We start from the raw sequence: 18,155 nt of genomic DNA on the forward strand, positions 1-18,155 counted from the left end.
TGCGGTAACTCGGTGCGATTTAGTAGAGGAAACAGAAACGCTTGATCATGGAGCGCAACGGCTTCTTGGGTGCCTAGTAGTGTAATACCTTAATCGGGCGCATCAGACGGATGAACATCATGGTTCTTCTTGTTCATTGTAACTGTGGGGCTGTGTGTGTGTGTGTGTTGCTGCTGTATTTGTTTGTTAGTTTCCCTATCTATGCTGTGCTCCCATTTCATTACGGATTTCACATCACTTTAAAGGCCAACCGAAAGCAACATACAAAACATGACTCATCTGTGAACTGTGTTCTCTCGGTTCGCTGGTTCGTTTCCTACCGACGGTGATGATGATGATGAACAAACATGGAATAGAACGGGAACCTACCGATAAAGAAAGGGTTTTTTGAAGCCCTCTCCCATTCCGACGGTATCTAAGAGGGCCCTTTTTGCGCTTAGGCATCCAGCGCGGAAAGAAGCTTCATCATCATATCGCGTATTATTTAATGGTAACGGTACACAGCAAAACTACTATGCCTCCAGGGGAAAGGATGGGTAGGGACGTCTCAGCATGGCGCCACCCACACAAACCCAGCGAATCGTGTCCGGCATTCGCTGGAGAAACTATAATTCAGCGTCGATTACGATTACGCCGATGATGATATGGATTACATTCGTGGCAACGGGGCTAATTCTATTCCGGAATCGTGGTTTTATTGAGCAATTTCTCAACATCGGCATCGGGAGTTTAAAGTCATCAGTTTCATTTAAAGATACGAAGTGAATTAAGTGGCTTCTGGCACTGCCGAACTCGAGGGCCGCAAAACAATGGAGCTGAGACGGCTAAATGCTATTCATTATTGTAATAGCTCTACCACGCGAACAGCAAAATTGAGTGGTTTCGGGGGTTTTAATGCCGCTTGCTCTCTGGCAGATGATTTGTCTATTCGCTTTCCGATTAATTATGGTCTTCTCGCTGCCGACGCGTTACTTTCTTTAGGTCAAATGGTGTGTAAATGTTATCTTATCTCGAGGTTTTTCTTTTCATCTCACCTCACGTTTAAATCCTCAGTTGCTTCCAGCAAGACTCACCGACAGTTGAAGTACGTCTCAAGTGACGGAACTGTCGGGACTGTCTTCATCCGTCACTTCAAAGCTGACTCGCGCCCACTCCAACTTGTAGTAATGAGCGCCTTTTTTGTGTGGCGTTGATGGCTTTTGCCCGTCTAACCATCACGCTTCAATTAAATCCCGAGTTTCTTTACGGACATCTTTTAAATCTCTCTCTCTCTCCCCAAACGGGAGAGTGTCTGACGAAGAAGAAGCCTTTCATTGTCACCCCACCAAGTATACACACATTGCCCCGTTTGCATGTAATCTCAAATGCGTCAATTTGTAAGGTTAGTGTAAGGGGTACGAAGACTTGACATCGGTTGGTGACGACCAATTGGTCACACATAACACGATGGGAATAGTGCTCTGTCCCGAAAATAGTAACGCTCGAGTTGATACAACCAAACTTTTATGGCTTTTCGATAAGCCCCTCAGGTTACGTCCATTAGAGTTCCTTTTTACCCAAGAACAAGTCGCTCCATTCGAGCGTAACAGTCCAATGTTGTAGAACTAATCACAGGATGACAGTTTATCGGAGAGGTTTTTTTGATTAAGCTATAAGCCTGTTTCTGTTTATGTCTTTAGGCAATGTCTTTCAACACATCAATCGTCCGTTATCCAATTTTTGCACATTATCATAAATGTTTCCCGCAACCCTTCACGACCACACGTCCGCAGATGGAACAGATTTGAACGAGTGTGGCGGCGGCGCGTGTCTTATAAATCTCAAACAAGAGCTACCGGAATGTGGCCGGAGCCAGCAATGTCAGGACTCGTAGAATCGTTATGATGAGTGCTCGTGATAGTCACGGGCAATTATCATTCCGAGACGGTGGCGGAGGCATCACCCACGCTGCAATGCTTTGCACAGTTTCTCCACGCCGGCGACGACGACGACGACCTCGTAAACCGAAATGCACGATACGGTATCGTTCCAGCTTATATTCAAGCGGTTCCGTTCCTTTTCTTTTTGTGTAGTTTGCAAATGGGACGGAAAATCATGATGCCTTGCACGGCATCTCAACCATGTGGGGATTTTTTTCTTCTTCCTACTTTTCCTGTCCCGCCGACACTCCGATGAGTATCGCTCTTGATGCGCCACTACCACCAGAAGAAGTCATTCCAAAATGGTTCGGTAGCGTGCAGCGTGCGATGTAAACAAACCCGCCATCTAGCCGGGCCGTGTTGGTGTTTTCTCCCTCCCCCCTATTTTGACAAGGTTTTGCATCTCGATACTGGTTCGGATGACAACGACAACAACGAGATATCCTCCCCTGCAGCCTTCAGTCCTTAGTTCCACTTTGATGAGCGAGAATAAGGGGTTCTCGTTTCCGCTTTCCGCTTTCCGCTGGTTGTAATGTACTCCATGCTTTTCTTGGGGGCGCAATTGACACGTGAACCTTTGTCTCGGTGAACATGATAGTGGTAACGATGTCGACGTCTTGGCTTGCATCTGCTTATCTGTGCTTGTTACAGAAGCTTTACGACGTTTGTGATGTGTTGAACAGATTTTTTTTCTTCATCTCCCTGACGCTTCGAATTACGGTCAGACAAGGCTTGTGTTGGGCTTGTTTTCGATTTCTTCAGGTTCATGCAGCGGGAACTAATTTCATTGATTGCTCTGAAACACCTCTAGCTGTGCCATATGTTGTCGTAGCCCCCTGTTCAACGTTAGCCTTCACGTTGCTAGAGACATATGTCGACAATAACAACAACGATTCTTTCATCACTGAACAAATCCAAATTGGAAAGAGAACGGTTGGATGGTCGTTTTTTTTTGGACAACAAAAAACCGTCATGTCCAAGAGTCGTTCACCGCTTCCAGAATGTTTTCGGCGTGTGCTCTATTTTTAAGACTTGCCTCTTGCCAGACCCCTCGTCGGCAGTGGTCCGATTCGCTGATGAATCAGTTGTTTTCCGCTCAATTGATGTCAATTGAGATTGCGAAAGATCTGTCAACGGAACTGTTGATTGTAGAGCATCATCCCGTTTCCCTGTTTCCAGGAATGAATCAATGAAACCCACCAAAAAAAAAGTATAAAACCGAAACGAACCGAACAAATCGATCTGTTTGTGTTGGGCGCGTGTCTCGTGTGGTAGCTTAATTATTTAATGGGCAAAGTGGTGTGCCGTATCATATGTTCGCTTGCCATCTACGGAGGTAAGTTATGGCCTCGTTTAATCGTTTTTTTTCTTATGTGAAGTCTGCTTGAGTTCTTTTTTTTTTGCTGGAACGACATAAATGCATCTATTTCCACGAAAACAATCAACTGGGACACGATGGAAAGGAGGTCAAAAAATGATAATCACATCAGTTTGCTGTTTATGTGGAGCAACTGGGGTGCAGTGACATCGTTCCTTTCACTGGCACAGCACTTGCAAGATGTAGAAATTAAGCATGATGTATGCATTGCAGCAATTTCCAATTCTTGGGAAATGAAAAGGTGACCGCGTAAGCGAACGCCAACTTCCTCGAGTCATCGTGGGCTGAGAATGCATTAGGTCATCGTCTGGCTGAACGAACTGTCGAAGCGCATGAGTCAACAGAATTATGCTCCATGATCTGTTGGGTGTTCCAACGTTCTAGTCTCGATCGTGATTCACGCACACACACACACACTTTATCCACCTTGGCCACATACAAATCCTTTCACCGCTGGAATGTGGCTGCCGGTGGTGGTACATCAAGAACACACCAAGCACGATGTCGAGGGCATACCACCGGAGCCATGGCCTTTAGGTATTACGGTGTGCAAGTACTCTCGGGCGATGTCGGCGAACGGCGTGCCCAAGCAACGGTTGATTGATTCGTTGACCGGTAGTCTGGAGAGCAGAGTAGGTTCGGCGACCGGTTCTGCATACACGACCGGGCACTTGACAGCTCATCACGCGTGCGCGCCGTTCGTTGGAGTAACACGAAAGCCTAATGGACAGGTTAGTGGATGCTTCTATAGCTGTGCGCTGGGTAATCGGTTACACCTCACCGTTAGGTTTGAAGCCTCTCATTCTCTTTAGCAAAGCCTTTTTAGTACGTATTGCAACGAAGAAGTCATAGGCAAACCTCACAAACTGTCGTTACATTTGTATCTGTACGCGGATCATCTTCACTAATTGGCTGAATGATGCAGCATGCTATGGAAAAGCAAATCCATTGATTTACTCTCAATTAATCACTCATGCAGCTCACTATGCCAAACCCAATAATCTCACTTCTTCAAGCTTTATCTTCAATGCTTTATTAGCAATGTGCTAGCAGGGGCGACAGTATGGCGTCGATTATGACGTGAAAGATGAAACGGTCATCGTCATGATCAGGCGTCTGATGAGCTCGGGAGGAAAATCAATTTCCACCCATCATGCCCATTATTCAGCTCCGGTGTAACAAGAGAGGGAGAGAGAAAGTTTAGCGTGGTAGATCCATTACAACAGCCCATCGCATTTTTATGCGTTGTACCCCTTTCTGTTCCTTAATGAACTTCACCCGAGCGATAGGCACGGGTTGTCTACTCCGCCTCTGCGCCCGGTTATGTTTGACGTTTGTGTTAGCGGACATTCCTGTTTGATGGGCAGCTACACACACACACACACGCACGCCAGGGCGAGCAAAACCATCCGTCATCATTGCAAACTTAACCGTCACTTAATTGATGTGTAAATATTTGTGCTCGAGATAAATTTCATCCACCGACCAACAGCAGCCAGCCCGGGGCCTGCCTCCATGCGTTGTTGTGGACGGAGATGGACCGCTGAATCGCTTGAAAGACAAACAACGGCCACCCGATAGGAGGGCCCCGATTAAACAAACGTCCGAGCGAGTGCAATCACGCAAGATGCGCTGGCTGAGTAGTGAGCTCTGGAGGGGGATTTCGGATAAACATTGCTGGCGTGTATTTTTGACTTCGACACCGTTGGCGCTAGAATGCATCCTGCGGATAGGAATTCGCACTGGAGTTGTCCAAACACGGAATGGTGGTCTCTTTTTAAGGTAAAGAGTGTTTTCGGAGCAAATCCAAGCGGACACCTTCTGGTTGAATAGGTTTGGAAAAACAAAACTTTCGCCTATAAAAATAAATAACCAATTGTAAAAACAGCGCATTTATGACCCGCGAATGACCTTGCTGGAAGCCATCCAACATCGGCATATTTAACGCGCGCCCATTCAAATTATGACAGCTGTCAAGCAATCCCACGCGAACGAATCGATCGACACACAGATCGCCGATTCTGACGTCAGCGCGGGCCGGGCTAATGTAAACGTCTGCCCACTTTCGATCGATATATTCACGAAATCAAAATAATCACCCCAGAAGTTCGGCGGGCACACTTGGCCGCTCTGACTTTGACTTTCAAAGTTGCGTTATTTTTTGGCTTCTAATTGATTCTCACCCCGTTCTTCGGCAATAAAACGTACCGGGCGAGATGTGCACAATGAATACCGTAGCGCGTGTAAAAGTGGTCAGTACTAAAAATGGCATGCATTTTAACGGCTCTCTGTATCGGCCAAAGGCTATAAAGTTAACCCCCCTTCTCTTTGGCTGGATCTCTGGGACAAGGACATACACAGGCACCCAGTTGAGACGCCGTCGTGAGAAGCGGTGGTTAAGATGCGTTTAAATGGCCCGTCCGTTTCACTGCACTGCTGCTGCTCCATTAAGAAGAAGGCACGAAGGAGGCTTTGGGGTTATGACATCATCGTACCGTTCGTTAACCGGTCTCTCGTTGGGAGCGCCCAACGGATGCCGGGTCCGGTTTGGAATCGTCACTGTCAGTGTATGCTGGCGAATAATAATTACACGCGGCGAGCGAAAAAAAGGTTCGAGTCGAACGCGTAAAGAGGGCAAATCGGGAGGCATGCGATACATGACGTCTTCGCCGTTTTGCTATTGTCGTGAAAGAGATGAAGGCTGCATGAGGATGAAAACTGTTTTTTATATGTGTTCTTGCTTCCACCCCATGCATGGGACAATATATGTAAAAATAAAATATATTTTCATGCGTCTTTCTCGCACTGAGGAAAGCAGAGAAGCAGGGAGAGAGTGTAGTTCAAGAGGATCAAACCGGGGGCGCATGAGATATTAGCTACATAACAACAGAAAACGAAACACCAACCGAAAAGCGCACGCCACAAAACACAACGCACAAAGTGGTCAAACGGGATGCAAAAATAACAGTCGAAAAGGAAGAGCAATTTAAATTTAAACTGCTGCAACCAACGCGGGGAGTCGTGTGCGGCCGCCTCGCAGGCGAGGGAATTTGGGGGAATTAAGATTCACATACTCTCAATCTAGAAGCGAACGAAACGTTCCCCTTCTGCCCACTTTCTCATGCACTGCGAAGAGGGGGCGACCAAGAAGTTGCACTAAACGCTGTGAATCCAATCCAATTCAAAACGAGCGTTACGAAAATCCGCGTCCCAACAGAGAGGCTGTGAACAGCGAGCAGCGCGCCCTAACGCACCCATTCTGACCCGGATGACCCTGAGAATGAGCGAAACGTTGCGATCTTGCGATTTGCGAACAAACAGAATAAAAAATACGACGGATGATCTTGTTGTTCCTGTTTTAAGATGGTCGATTACGTCTAACTGACCACAGAGGAATAACAAAAAAAAAAACAAAAGTCGCATAATTTTTGCCTCACAGCAACGCTTAGCCGCGTGTTTAATGCGTTAATGGACGAGCGCTTTACTGTAATCGCGCGCGAGTTGGCTTATGTTTTCATTAGTGTCGTTTGGCAATAGTGAAACGACAAACAACGTGCTATAATGCTACTTAATGTAGAGGTATTTGTTTTCAGTTCGGAAGGAGAAAAACAGAGAAGTTCGTGAAGTGTATCTCGATCTGCAAAACGGTCACAATTAGAAAGTGTGATGTCTTGTTACTTTGTACCGTTTTTATTTGGTGCACATTTTGAATTGTTATTCTGGTTATTGTTGTTGTTTCAACAAAAGGGGGAAATTTATCACCTAGTCAAGCCCCCGCCGACATTGATTACTATCATTGCTCTCGATCTGTCAAGCTGTCAAACTGCTGTCGCTCAGGAAACGTTGTGAACGCGGAAGAAGTGCGCATTTTAACACAACAGCCTCTGTACCGCTGTCACCCACCAAAGCTGTGAAAACAGCGAATCCCGGGGTCAATGGGACCTGGGAAAGCGATGGCAATACTGCCCCGGCTCCATGTTTTCCACTGCAAACTGACAGCCAACTTCATCCGGTAAGTCGGTGTACCGCAAAGGCAAACGGGGAAACCCTCTCCTCCCTCCCAGATAGATGCGGATTTCATTTTTGCGGTTTCGTCCGAGCGGCAAGGAAAAGCAAAACATCAACCAGCTCAACGCGGTCCACCAGCTTTCCACGGCCGCGCGCGGTTGCTGTGCTACCGTGTGAATGGAATGCGATCGGGGGGATGGTGAACGCGGAAAAAGAAAATAGAACAAATCCATTGCCTGCTTGGGTAGGTTTTTTTTTGTGTGTTGCCACTGTTCACTAAAGGCTACAGAAAGCACGTGTGAATTGAATAACGGCGGAAGCCAACGGCGCGGGAACAAATAGGCGGAAAATGACATTAGCGGTGTGTGCAGATTTGTGCACGTTTCTCAAGATAGCGTGTGCGTGTGTACGTGCGCGTATTGGTATGTGTGCGATTGGTAATGATCCTAGTTGCGGTGGTAGATAATTGAAATTTATTACCGCATCGTTGGGCCTTTAAGTGAACGGGGAAAAAGGGAGAAAATAAATGGGCATGAGTGGGCACAAATTAGGTGGCGCTGGTGCTTTCTGAGTGCAGACATACAAAATTGCAACAAACTGATTTGTCTTGTGCAAATCTTACGGGTGAGACCATCCCATTTAAAGGTTTAATTTTTAAATTGAATCGATTAAATTGTCAGCTTTCAATTTTCAGCGACAAGACAAACCTTCCTGTAATTAATTATAATCGTATCAATTGCATACTTTTAAGCACCATATGTCATTTCAGACAATTGCACTAAAATCCACAGCGATGTCATTGCTGTCACATCATCACGTCATACAATTAGTGTTTGGGACGATTCCCATTCGGCTGTGAAATGGAACATAACTTACTTTAATTACTCACAGAACTTTATCCTACAGCTTCTGTGTTCATTCACTCAAGAGCAAATGTCAAATGAGGCCAACCTATTAAATCTTAATGTATGTTCATCTCCGTTCGGGAAGCTATCCTCCCTCCATTTACTTAACCAACCGAGCGCCAAGATCGTAAAAGTAAATGAAACATCATAAAATGTTCAATAGCATAGGCAATGATCACCCCGGATCCGCACTCGAAGACAATTCTCCAGCAACAAACCAACCAAGCAAAACTCAATACATTCTCCAACCGATGATCGTTCCGGAAGATAAGGAGGGCCATAACATTTCAAACACCCTTCTCTCCCCCACCACGATGCCGGTACGGACGCGATCGGGGTTCGATAAATCGAAATTATTTTCCACATCCAGCAAACAGCAAAGTCGCTCACTCGCGCGGCCCGTACTGCACCACAAACCAGGCACACTGGAGGCTTTGGAGAGGGGGCTTTATATCGTTTTTCGTTACATTTTCACAGCCACGGTGGCTGTATTTATGAGGCCCCCTAGCCCTGTATATCCAATTCTCAAACCGCATCCTTTGCGGCATTAAACGAACACGACGCCGTCGTCGCCGTCGCACTTTCCCGCGGGTTGAACGAGCGAGCGGAGAAATCGATCCGTTCTTCACGCGCGCACTGCAATAGAACTTCCTCCAGTGTGGCAGGAGGGGGGAGGTTGGTTGGTATGCTCCACGCGGATCTGGGCCTAGCCGACAGGCGCCAACCTTTTTCCCTTACAATGGAACTGTATATCTTGCTTTCACGGGGCCGCGCTTTTGAAGAGCCCATGCAAGAGAGCTGTATTTAAATAGTGCCCTGTTGGGGAATCCTATTCCCAGGTAATTCCCAGAGAAGGGGAGATAGAATGAGACAGCACCCAAATCCAATCAAAGTATTTGGTGAAGGAATTAATTTGCCCGCTGCCCTATTAATTGGCTTCACCTGTAGGGAAGCGTAAGTAATCTGTTTGAATTAAATATTTAATACCACGTTTCTCCTCTTCAAAGGGAGGGGAGAATGCTCTGTATGCTAGCGGGGACCGGGAAACCGTTTGAAGAGGTGAAAGGATTTAAACTCGAGAAATGGTGCGGTTTTCCACTGTGATGTTGGTGGCATCGTCTATCGATCCCCGGCTCGAGCAATCAAGCAAAGCCTATATCCGTGTACTTGGCCTCCGTACTGCCTCGTGCTCGTGAAGGCAAAGGGCAAACATAGCAGCAGCAGCAGTTTTGCTCTTGCATGTTGGCCCCCGTAATGAAGGTGAAGGTAACGTTTTTGAACCGTGCGCTCTCAATCACGATTCATTGGCTTTAATTTAGAACTAGAGCACACCCCCACGGGACGAGGGGCGTTGGTACACCGGCGGGATCTTCTTCGGCACATGGGAGACCTACACTTGGTGGAAAAAAATGTGGATTTCTTTTTTTAGCTCACGTGTGCGTTGCTTGCCGCTTTTACCGCATTGCAGCCTATTTAGTATTCTGGGCGCGAACTTCTATCCTAACAAGCGGTTTCGTGGGAAGTACGTGCGATGAGCAATGGGAAAATGTTATTGCAAAGCACATGTTCGACAAATTGTCAGTCGGTGTGTTCTGGTTTGTCTTTAAAAACTGGAACAGCTTCCCATTTTCGCCTACAATTATGCTTACCCGCTGACTTACCCGGTGCGCTCTAAAAGGAATGTGAAACTTTATTTCCTTTTTTCCCTCTTAAGGTTCAAAGTTCGCACCATCAGAAAAGAACAAAAAAGTACACCAACCGCACTTTGCAAGCCTTAGGCGGCTGCAGGAGGAAAAATTGCAAAACATATCACATTTCCGGCTCCTTCCCTGATTGAACCTCCCGCAACTGAAGACGAATGTGTGCTTTAGTGTGGTGGCATTACGAATAAAAGTAGGCCTTGATGTAACAAACAAACACAAAGAAGACCACGACGTTCCTTTACTCCTATTTTGCTCCCTTCAATGGACCTACTTTCGTGTTGCTGTATTGCTCTTCTTGTGTTGCCCTTAGTAGCAAAGAACCCCAAAAATAAAAAGGATCGAAACAACAAACAAAACAAAACAGCGTGTTTCCCTACCGGCAGCACACAGACACACCAAACCTTTGACGTTGTTTGGAAATGCTTTTTATATTGCTTTGCGATTTATTTTTCATGAGCTCCACTTACCTCGCCGTCTCATTCGTCTCGTCCCCAAATGTGATTCCTACGCTGCAAGGACATTTGAAAGCCTGCCACTCTCACGAGTTTTTGACACGCGAACCATGAATGTCCATGAACCTGCCCGCTGTAGTGTGCCGGCCCTAGGTTTGGAACGTGTACATGTATCTGTGGGTGTGAAGATGGTTTGTTTCTAATGGTGTAGGCTTTTTTCCAGGGAGTGGAAAATGTCGAAACGATATTTTGCAGGCATTAGCGGTGTGGGTGGAAAACCCCGAGCAGTATTGTGTATTTATTTATTCAACGTGTTTTTTTTGTATTATGTTTGACTACGACGGTACCACATGCCCACATACGCAGTACAGCAGCACCGCGTGGGGTCATAAGGATAAGGATACACGTGGAGCGCGCGTCAGCAGTTTTGACATTATTGACAGGCGATGGCGATGTGTATGGTAGCTATATCCCTCTTTTCTCCGGGAGATGGGGTTATGTTTTATCGCTTCCGTGTTGGTGTGATAAAACGTACGGTAACGGTACTGAATGCTATTAATTTCTAGCATTATACCACACCTTTCCGATCGTACGGTTATCATACGGTTGGCATTTAGCTGGTACTGTTTTCGATCCCTGTTGCATCCAGGCTACTTAATGTGAGAGAAGCGAAAAGAAAATTGAATATGACTGGCAGGAATATTCATTGCATCATGATGTAACGAAACGGAAGTCCCAGAAACCCCTATTTTCTTACATTTTTACCTAAAAGGGACGTAAAAAATGGGTGAACTCAATAATACCCGCTGAGGAGTTCAGCAAAAAACAAAGCAAACAAGAAAACCCCTCATAATTAAATTAAATGTACAAACTCAACCTGCCAACCTTTAAACAAGCGCCCAAATTAAAGCGTAAAATTATGCACAACAGGCTTATCAGTGCTGTCCCATGCCTTTATTGCTCCATATACCCAGAAACCACTTGAACTGCACAGCAGCACACAATCTAAACCAACCAACCCATCATCCACCCCCTACCGAAAAGTAAAAGGAAATTCACCCCAAAATGAATTAATTATGGCATATCACGACAAACAGCTTCTTAATTACGTTTCAGTATCCTATTTGCCCGGGTGGCCTTATTTTGTTCCCCAGATGATTCGTTTTGCGCAAATTTGCTTTTAATAACTGTCGGACGAAATACGGTATTTGCGTATGAACGAAATCAAACCCTGAAGAATTTTTGCTGCCACAAAAATTGTATTGCTACTGCTTAAGAACAGTCTTTCCATTTCCCTCTCTATCTCTCCTTGTCCACCCACTGGAGATCTTCATCTTCAGCTCAAGTTAATAATTAAATAAAATGTTCAACCATTTCCAATGCTTTCAGGCATTCGCTATCGTGTAGCGTTGGGTGTTGGGTGTGCGTACCCCGGGGATGGTGCCTGCTTTCTTTCAAGATTCCTGGCCCTGAAAAGCTGCCCCGCGGAAAGGCCACGACATGCCAACTTTACTGACAGCCATTGCACAAATGCGATAAATCAATTAAACCGTTCCAACAGTTGCTGGCTGGCACGGCACTGGAACGTTGTTATTGTTTGGTTAGGTGGGTAGAAAAGTACCAAACTCTTTTCGTAAAGAAGATCGTGTGATAAGTGATAAGTGATGAGTAAGTGATGAAAATTATTTACCTTTCCTTTGAAATGCTTATTCATTAAAATTGAAATATTTTGTTCATTTTCGTCGTGCTATTTTAGGCAATGCAACGATAAAAAGATGGTTTAAATAACACTTGCAGTATTTTTACTTAACATGAGCAATACGCTTGTTCGTTCAAAAATATAATTTGTAAAATAAATGACAGAGAAGACTCATTTAATCCTGTTTACATCAATTTTTCACTTATTGACCAAATCTGGTCTACTAAAATCAATGATAAGTTTTAGAAATTTAAATTATGATGCCTAAAGTAATATTTCCACTTATGATGTTTGGGTTGTATAATAGTGTGGAATGAACTTTTTGCTATACATCATGCCTGTACGACTTTTGTTTCGAAAAGTACCATAAATATTTGTTCATGTCTTGTAATATTGGTTTTAAATAATCGAGAATTAAAAAATAACTTAAAACATTATACAATCCAATGTAAAATAACTGACGAAGTAGAAAACTGAACACTCATTCATAAGACCTAAAAATATTAAACTTTTCCTCCTACCCAACATTTCCTTTTCGCGCCTCTACCATGAATAGCGCAAAGAAGTTGAACTTTTTTGCGCTTTCTTCGTCCATCATTTCTTGTTGTGTGATGTTGTTTTTTTGTTGTTTGCTACATTATTTTCAATACCATAGCTACAACCTTCCAATTGTCATGCTATGCTGTCCGAACAGCCGAGCTGAACAGCAGAAAGTGGTAGCTCCCGGATCGTGGCAGCGTAGGAAAAAGGGCAACAAAACAAAAACAACTCAGCAAACAACGGCGCGTACAGCGCGGGATAGAAACGGGAACGAATAGCTCCGCGGCCACGGTGGAAATTTAATTACGCTATATGAGCTGCTGCACTGCTTGTTGTTGTGCTTTTCTTCCTTTAATGTTCGTGTCGTCGGTACCGGCCGGGTCTGGCGATGAAGGCCGCGGCGATCCATTGACAACCAGCCCGCTGCTACTGGGACCGTTTCTCCAGGGGCGAGGGTGCAACATATCGGATAAGAAGGCGCCGGATTCTTCAGCACGCGGGAGATGTGCGTACTCTTCGGAGTGGCACTGGTGCCGGGCAGTCAATGGGTCGACCTACTTGATTTACACCAATTAACTTTCTCTTTTTCTCGGTGCTCTTCGTGTGTTCCCTCTCGCGCCTGTCTGAAGCTGATGATGTTGTATCGCGAAAGTTTCGTTTCCACCTTTCCAGCCCACTGGCCGATTGGTTTTGATGGAAGCGATCGTTCACCAGAGTTCACCAGGGCATTGGACACTGGAAGTCATCGTAAGAGCGAACGTCATCCTAGTTCAACCGACTCTGTTTGGACGATTTCGAGAGACGGTTTTCAGCTGCTGGACAATAGGCATAATTTAATTATCACATTTACATTAGACACCTTGACAGGAAGCAGAACCTAAGCATATAAAAAGGGGATAGAGAGAGAGAGAGAGAGAGAGAGAGAGAGAGAGAGAGAGAGAGAGAGAGAGAGCACAGGTGTGGTGGCCAAAAACGCTTCTCAAATTTGGTAACCGGATAATCGCATTCTTCCTCCTTCCTCCCTATTTGGCCATACAAAACAGCACCCAGACACAGTGCTCCATTGAAATTTCGTAGCCCTTTTAGTAAGGTGCTATTTCACATTTCGTTTATTTTTTCGGACAGGGGTAATATATCCGACCCTTTCACGACCTAAACAACAGTACGTGCCCCGCAGTGCTGTTCATCCATTTAGCGTCAGTTAGCGTCAGCCCCCTATTATAATTCCCTCCAAGCCCTGTTCGGCTTGCTATCGGGAATGGATTGTATGCCTTCTGGGTGGCTTTTCCTGGTAACAAAGGGTTCTACCAACGAAACGAGTTAGTACATGCACTCGATGGTTGGTACTAACACACTCCACACAACAACAGCTACTGCAACAATGCCACAATGCCCCAGCGGGAGCGCTTTCCGGTTCGGGTGGTATCTTTTGGCACCTGGGTACAAGAATTGAATGCCGTTTGTGCGTGCGGTTTCCGCACAATCCGCATCCACAAAACGGTGGGAAAACGCTGCGGGATAGGGTTGAATTGAAAACTGGAGCAAACATTCCAGCGCATTCATCATCGTCATCTTCGTGTGGCTAAAAGGGGGCACCTCATGCTCAACCAACCATCCGCTCATCGGGTAGTGCGCCTGAATCATTTCAACTTTCTTGCAAATTCATGAATCATTCTCCAATCTTCTGAGCCTTTCTTCAGCGAGAAGGTTCTAGCTTTTGAAGCCGTGATGTGGAAGATGCGATTACGCTATTTAACGACTGATTATTCATCCTCCTCCTTCCATAATGGTGTTATTGCCACAGAGGCATTTAAATCGTTTAATCTCTCGATCTCTGTAGGTTCTACTCAGTTGACAAGTCTTATTTTAAGGCTACTGCTGCTTATCAGTGTCCAATAAAAAAATGCACAAAGGTTAATGGGGCCATAAAGTTGAGTATTACTGGACGGAAGCCAAAACATTCTACTTTACTTATGCAATCAGTTGACATACTTCTTCGCATGTTGCTTATCAATTGTATGCTGCGAGTTTGCCGCAAAAACGCGTGGAATAATCTGGATGGTTTACATTGACGCTTGATGTTGACATCACGTTGTTGACCCTGTAATAAGTGTCGTGTTTTTCCACAAGTCTTCCATCACTCTGTGCTGGTGGCTGAGTTGTCGATGAAATTAATTTAAATTTAAATTAATCGATATAACCTAGCACGCTTAATGGCACTACGGTCACTGGCGCACCACTATAGAGCCTCCCTTTTTGTGGCCAATCGGCACGACGATCCCATCATCATCTTTTGCCTCTTCTCTATAATTTTAATCTTAAATACCATCCAGACCCGCGTGTGCCGGTCGGGCGGTGGTATTTTTCATTATACACATCGCTTATCACACCAGGCGGCTGCCCCAGGATTCATTCAACACAATACGGCAAAATGGTCCCATTAAGAGCTCTCTCTCCTGCTCTCTCCACCAGTGCTAGACACGATAGTGTATCTTCCTGCTAGTAGTATCCCCTTCACAGCGGGTTCCTGCCAGTCCCTCCAGGAAAGAGGCATCGATTTATGGTCAAAGGTGGCACCCGTGTCGGTGGCTTCCTCACGAAACAGAGGACTCCCGAGAGATGGGTTGCACGGGACGGGGAATGGTAGACACTCGGTACAGATGCGAACCGGGCGATAGCCGACCCAAGAACCAGACGTGTTCAAGCGAAGCAAACACTCACACAACTCCCCTCTACTTGTAAAGGCTCTGAAACATTACCTTCTGAACTTCATAACATAAAGTAATTCGCCCCTCTTTGCGGATCGGTCCCAACATGCCGCTCTTTGGTTCCTATCGCGGTGGTACAATCAATCTCGAACGAGAATGCAAACAATTGACGATGTAAAGAAAATTCCAATCGGAAGGGCGCATATACACAGAAGAGATGAGTGGTTAGTGAAATTCTTTATCGCAATTTTTGTGGCCAAGATAAACGGATGCCTGCGGGCTAAATGTATGCCGAAGCAAACATTTACCAAAGGCTCTTTATTCGAACTATTGAGGGGTAGCAACACAAACATTGATTCTTTGTAAAGAGGTTACTCTACATTCGTTGAGCTCTTCGGTGTAATATGCATTAAAAGTATTTTTTTCTTCTCTTTTTAGATGAACCAGTATCTCTGAAGTGGATTCTGCTCAGGAATAGGTAAATATTTGACAACACCGTGCTTCATATCGTACAAAAGATTTTTAATATTTTTTTAACTTAACCGCTCTTCGTTGGTTTTGTCGTACTCTACCAGCAATTTATCTGATTTTCAATCTTTTCTGGCCTGGTCATGACAAAATCAGAACATCTGCACAATAAAAACCTGACATTGACATACATAGAAATGTAACACAGTCGTAAATGTCTAGTGGCGTGAACAGTGTGACTCTGTAAAAGGGAAGTCCCAGCCCCGTCGATGGTCAACACGAGCGAATGATAAAAATCATTGCTTTGCTCAATTTGTCTGCGCCATTAGGATCTTTGCGAGGGCCGTTTGGTCAAACGGTCGTCAGAATAGCCCGTCAAATGAATATGGTGGCACAATTCCGCTCCGAATGGGCTGAGACTGCAGTGCAGCTTGATTTGATAAAATCGGACAAACAAATTCATACCAAAAATGTGTGAGCAATTGACCATTGGGAATGGGATTCTGGCACGACCTGCGACTCTTTGCTCTAGAAAGACTCGAACGGATTTTGGCTTGTGTTCCTGGGTATCTCCCGATCTTGGTGACGCTGTAAGATGTCCATAACAGTGCAAAAGCCTACAATCTTCCCATCTTTGTCGGGGATTTCGGAATCTCATTGAGATGTTGACGGCTGCTGATGAGTGTTGCTGATACTCTGGTGGACATTTTTTAAAGCCAATGCTACTCTATCTGGAAGAGATCTTTCAACTCCGTTTTTTTAGGAAACCATAACTAGTGCCCGATTGATCGATCAAATGGTAATGTTCCATGGTAAACTTTGTTGCCTTATTTCACAGTCACACGAACTGGATACACTATGGTCTGCATCTGTGGAGATGGGGAGGGATTATAAACTGATAAAAATATGCACCAGTCGAGTCAGCAAACAGTGAACGATGGTGGCTTGCGATACACGGGCGCTTTCCCATTCGAAATCGAGTTAAAGTTTTATGATTCAACAATTAAATCAATAGTTCAACCGGAACGAACGATAAAGACGGAGAGCGAAACCAACCCCCGAGGGGGAATGTGTGGGTGCCAACATGTACCGTGTGCTGTATTATGCAAGCCCTTGCGTACGGACCAGCTGTCTGTGGTCTGTGGTCGTTTGCTTCCTCAGAAACACACCCCCTAGATACTGTTCCCGCTGTTGTGTGCAACATAAATCATACATTTAATACCACAACCCCTCGGCACCAAATCCAAATCCATTGTAGCTGCGACGGTCCGTCAGTCGAGACGCTCGCCTGCGCTTGCCTGGTGTCCTCTTTTCTTGCTGTGCTGTGTGTCGAAACTCTCACCCCCAAGAACGCAAGACATCCTCCGTTTATGTCTCAGTTTAAATTGCTGACCAAAGAAGACGTTTGCGTAATGTGTTTCGTTGTAGCAACGGTTCGTTCTTACACTGCCTATCCTCTCTCCCCGTTCGAGTCGAGTCGTCCATCAGGATCTGTTGTGGACAGGATTGTGGTTTACCCTGGACATACAACAGAGCCGTGTTGTGTTGCAGTTTGCATTCCACCATACACCCAGCCCAATGCGTTCGGCTTCGGGACGTCGAGCACACTCACATCGGGGGCTTAACACTTTCGACTTTGATGACAAATAAATTCAAACCTAAATTGAAGTCAATTGTTTATGTGCGCGTATGAAGTGTGTGCGCAAATACGCTCTTGATAGACCTTCCCCTTGCCTGCACTCTTGCCGCTCGAGCGGCCGGTTGGCGCATTTTATTGTCAGGCGCACCGGTCATATCGCATGAATGTGTCTGGGTGTGTGTATTGTGTACCCGTGACCGGTTCTAAATTGTAGCTGGTGTCCTCAACCTACCTCTCGGATGCGTACGTAATCGCGCTCCGGCTCGTAACTTGTCAGCAGATCAACTCGTCGGAACCTGGAGTAGGTTCTGCAGGTTGTTGTCGGGCGCAGGAATTGGTGACGGTTGTTCATTTACATGTGCAAGCGACCAGTTTAATCGAGATTGGTCACACTCGATTCGTTCCTTGTTCCTCTTCTTCAACAGCTGTGGGTATTGGATTAGAAGATTAGGGCCATTTTGGGGCGTGGATTCTTGGAATCTTGGGCAAAGCCGGTAGTAACAACTTGTTGAGCAGATTATGTTAGTTAAAATGAAGAATATCAATCGATTGCTAAACAACAAAGTTAACTGTTGACACCATTACCTTCAAGTTAAGTGCAAAATACGAACCAAACACCTATTCCATCACCACCAAACATCAGTAATAGATTCTTAGTTAAAGAACAATTTGTCTTACTTTCAAATCATTCAACAAACATCGGTCAACATTTGCCGGAAACACAAGAGCAAAGCGC

The 18,155-nt window shown here is 45.4% G+C and overlaps 1 protein-coding gene across 4 annotated transcripts in view; it reads left to right on the top strand.

Annotated features, from left to right (window-relative positions):
- LOC120900511 (protein unzipped) overlaps positions 1-18,155 on the top strand; it is a 63,080-nt gene that overhangs the window by 7,023 nt on the left and 37,902 nt on the right. For 2 of the 4 annotated variants that reach the window (XM_040307599.1, XM_040307601.1), the window contains exon 3: positions 15,751-15,790. The gene's annotated coding sequence lies outside the window, so the exon portion shown is untranslated. Of the gene's footprint in view, positions 1-15,744; positions 15,791-18,155 lie in introns of those variants that run through there. The other 2 variants (XM_040307600.1, XM_040307598.1) reach the window with 1 other exon arrangement.

This window comes from Anopheles arabiensis, chromosome 3, assembly GCF_016920715.1.
Source record: "Anopheles arabiensis isolate DONGOLA chromosome 3, AaraD3, whole genome shotgun sequence".
NCBI lineage: Eukaryota > Metazoa > Arthropoda > Insecta > Diptera > Culicidae > Anopheles > Anopheles arabiensis.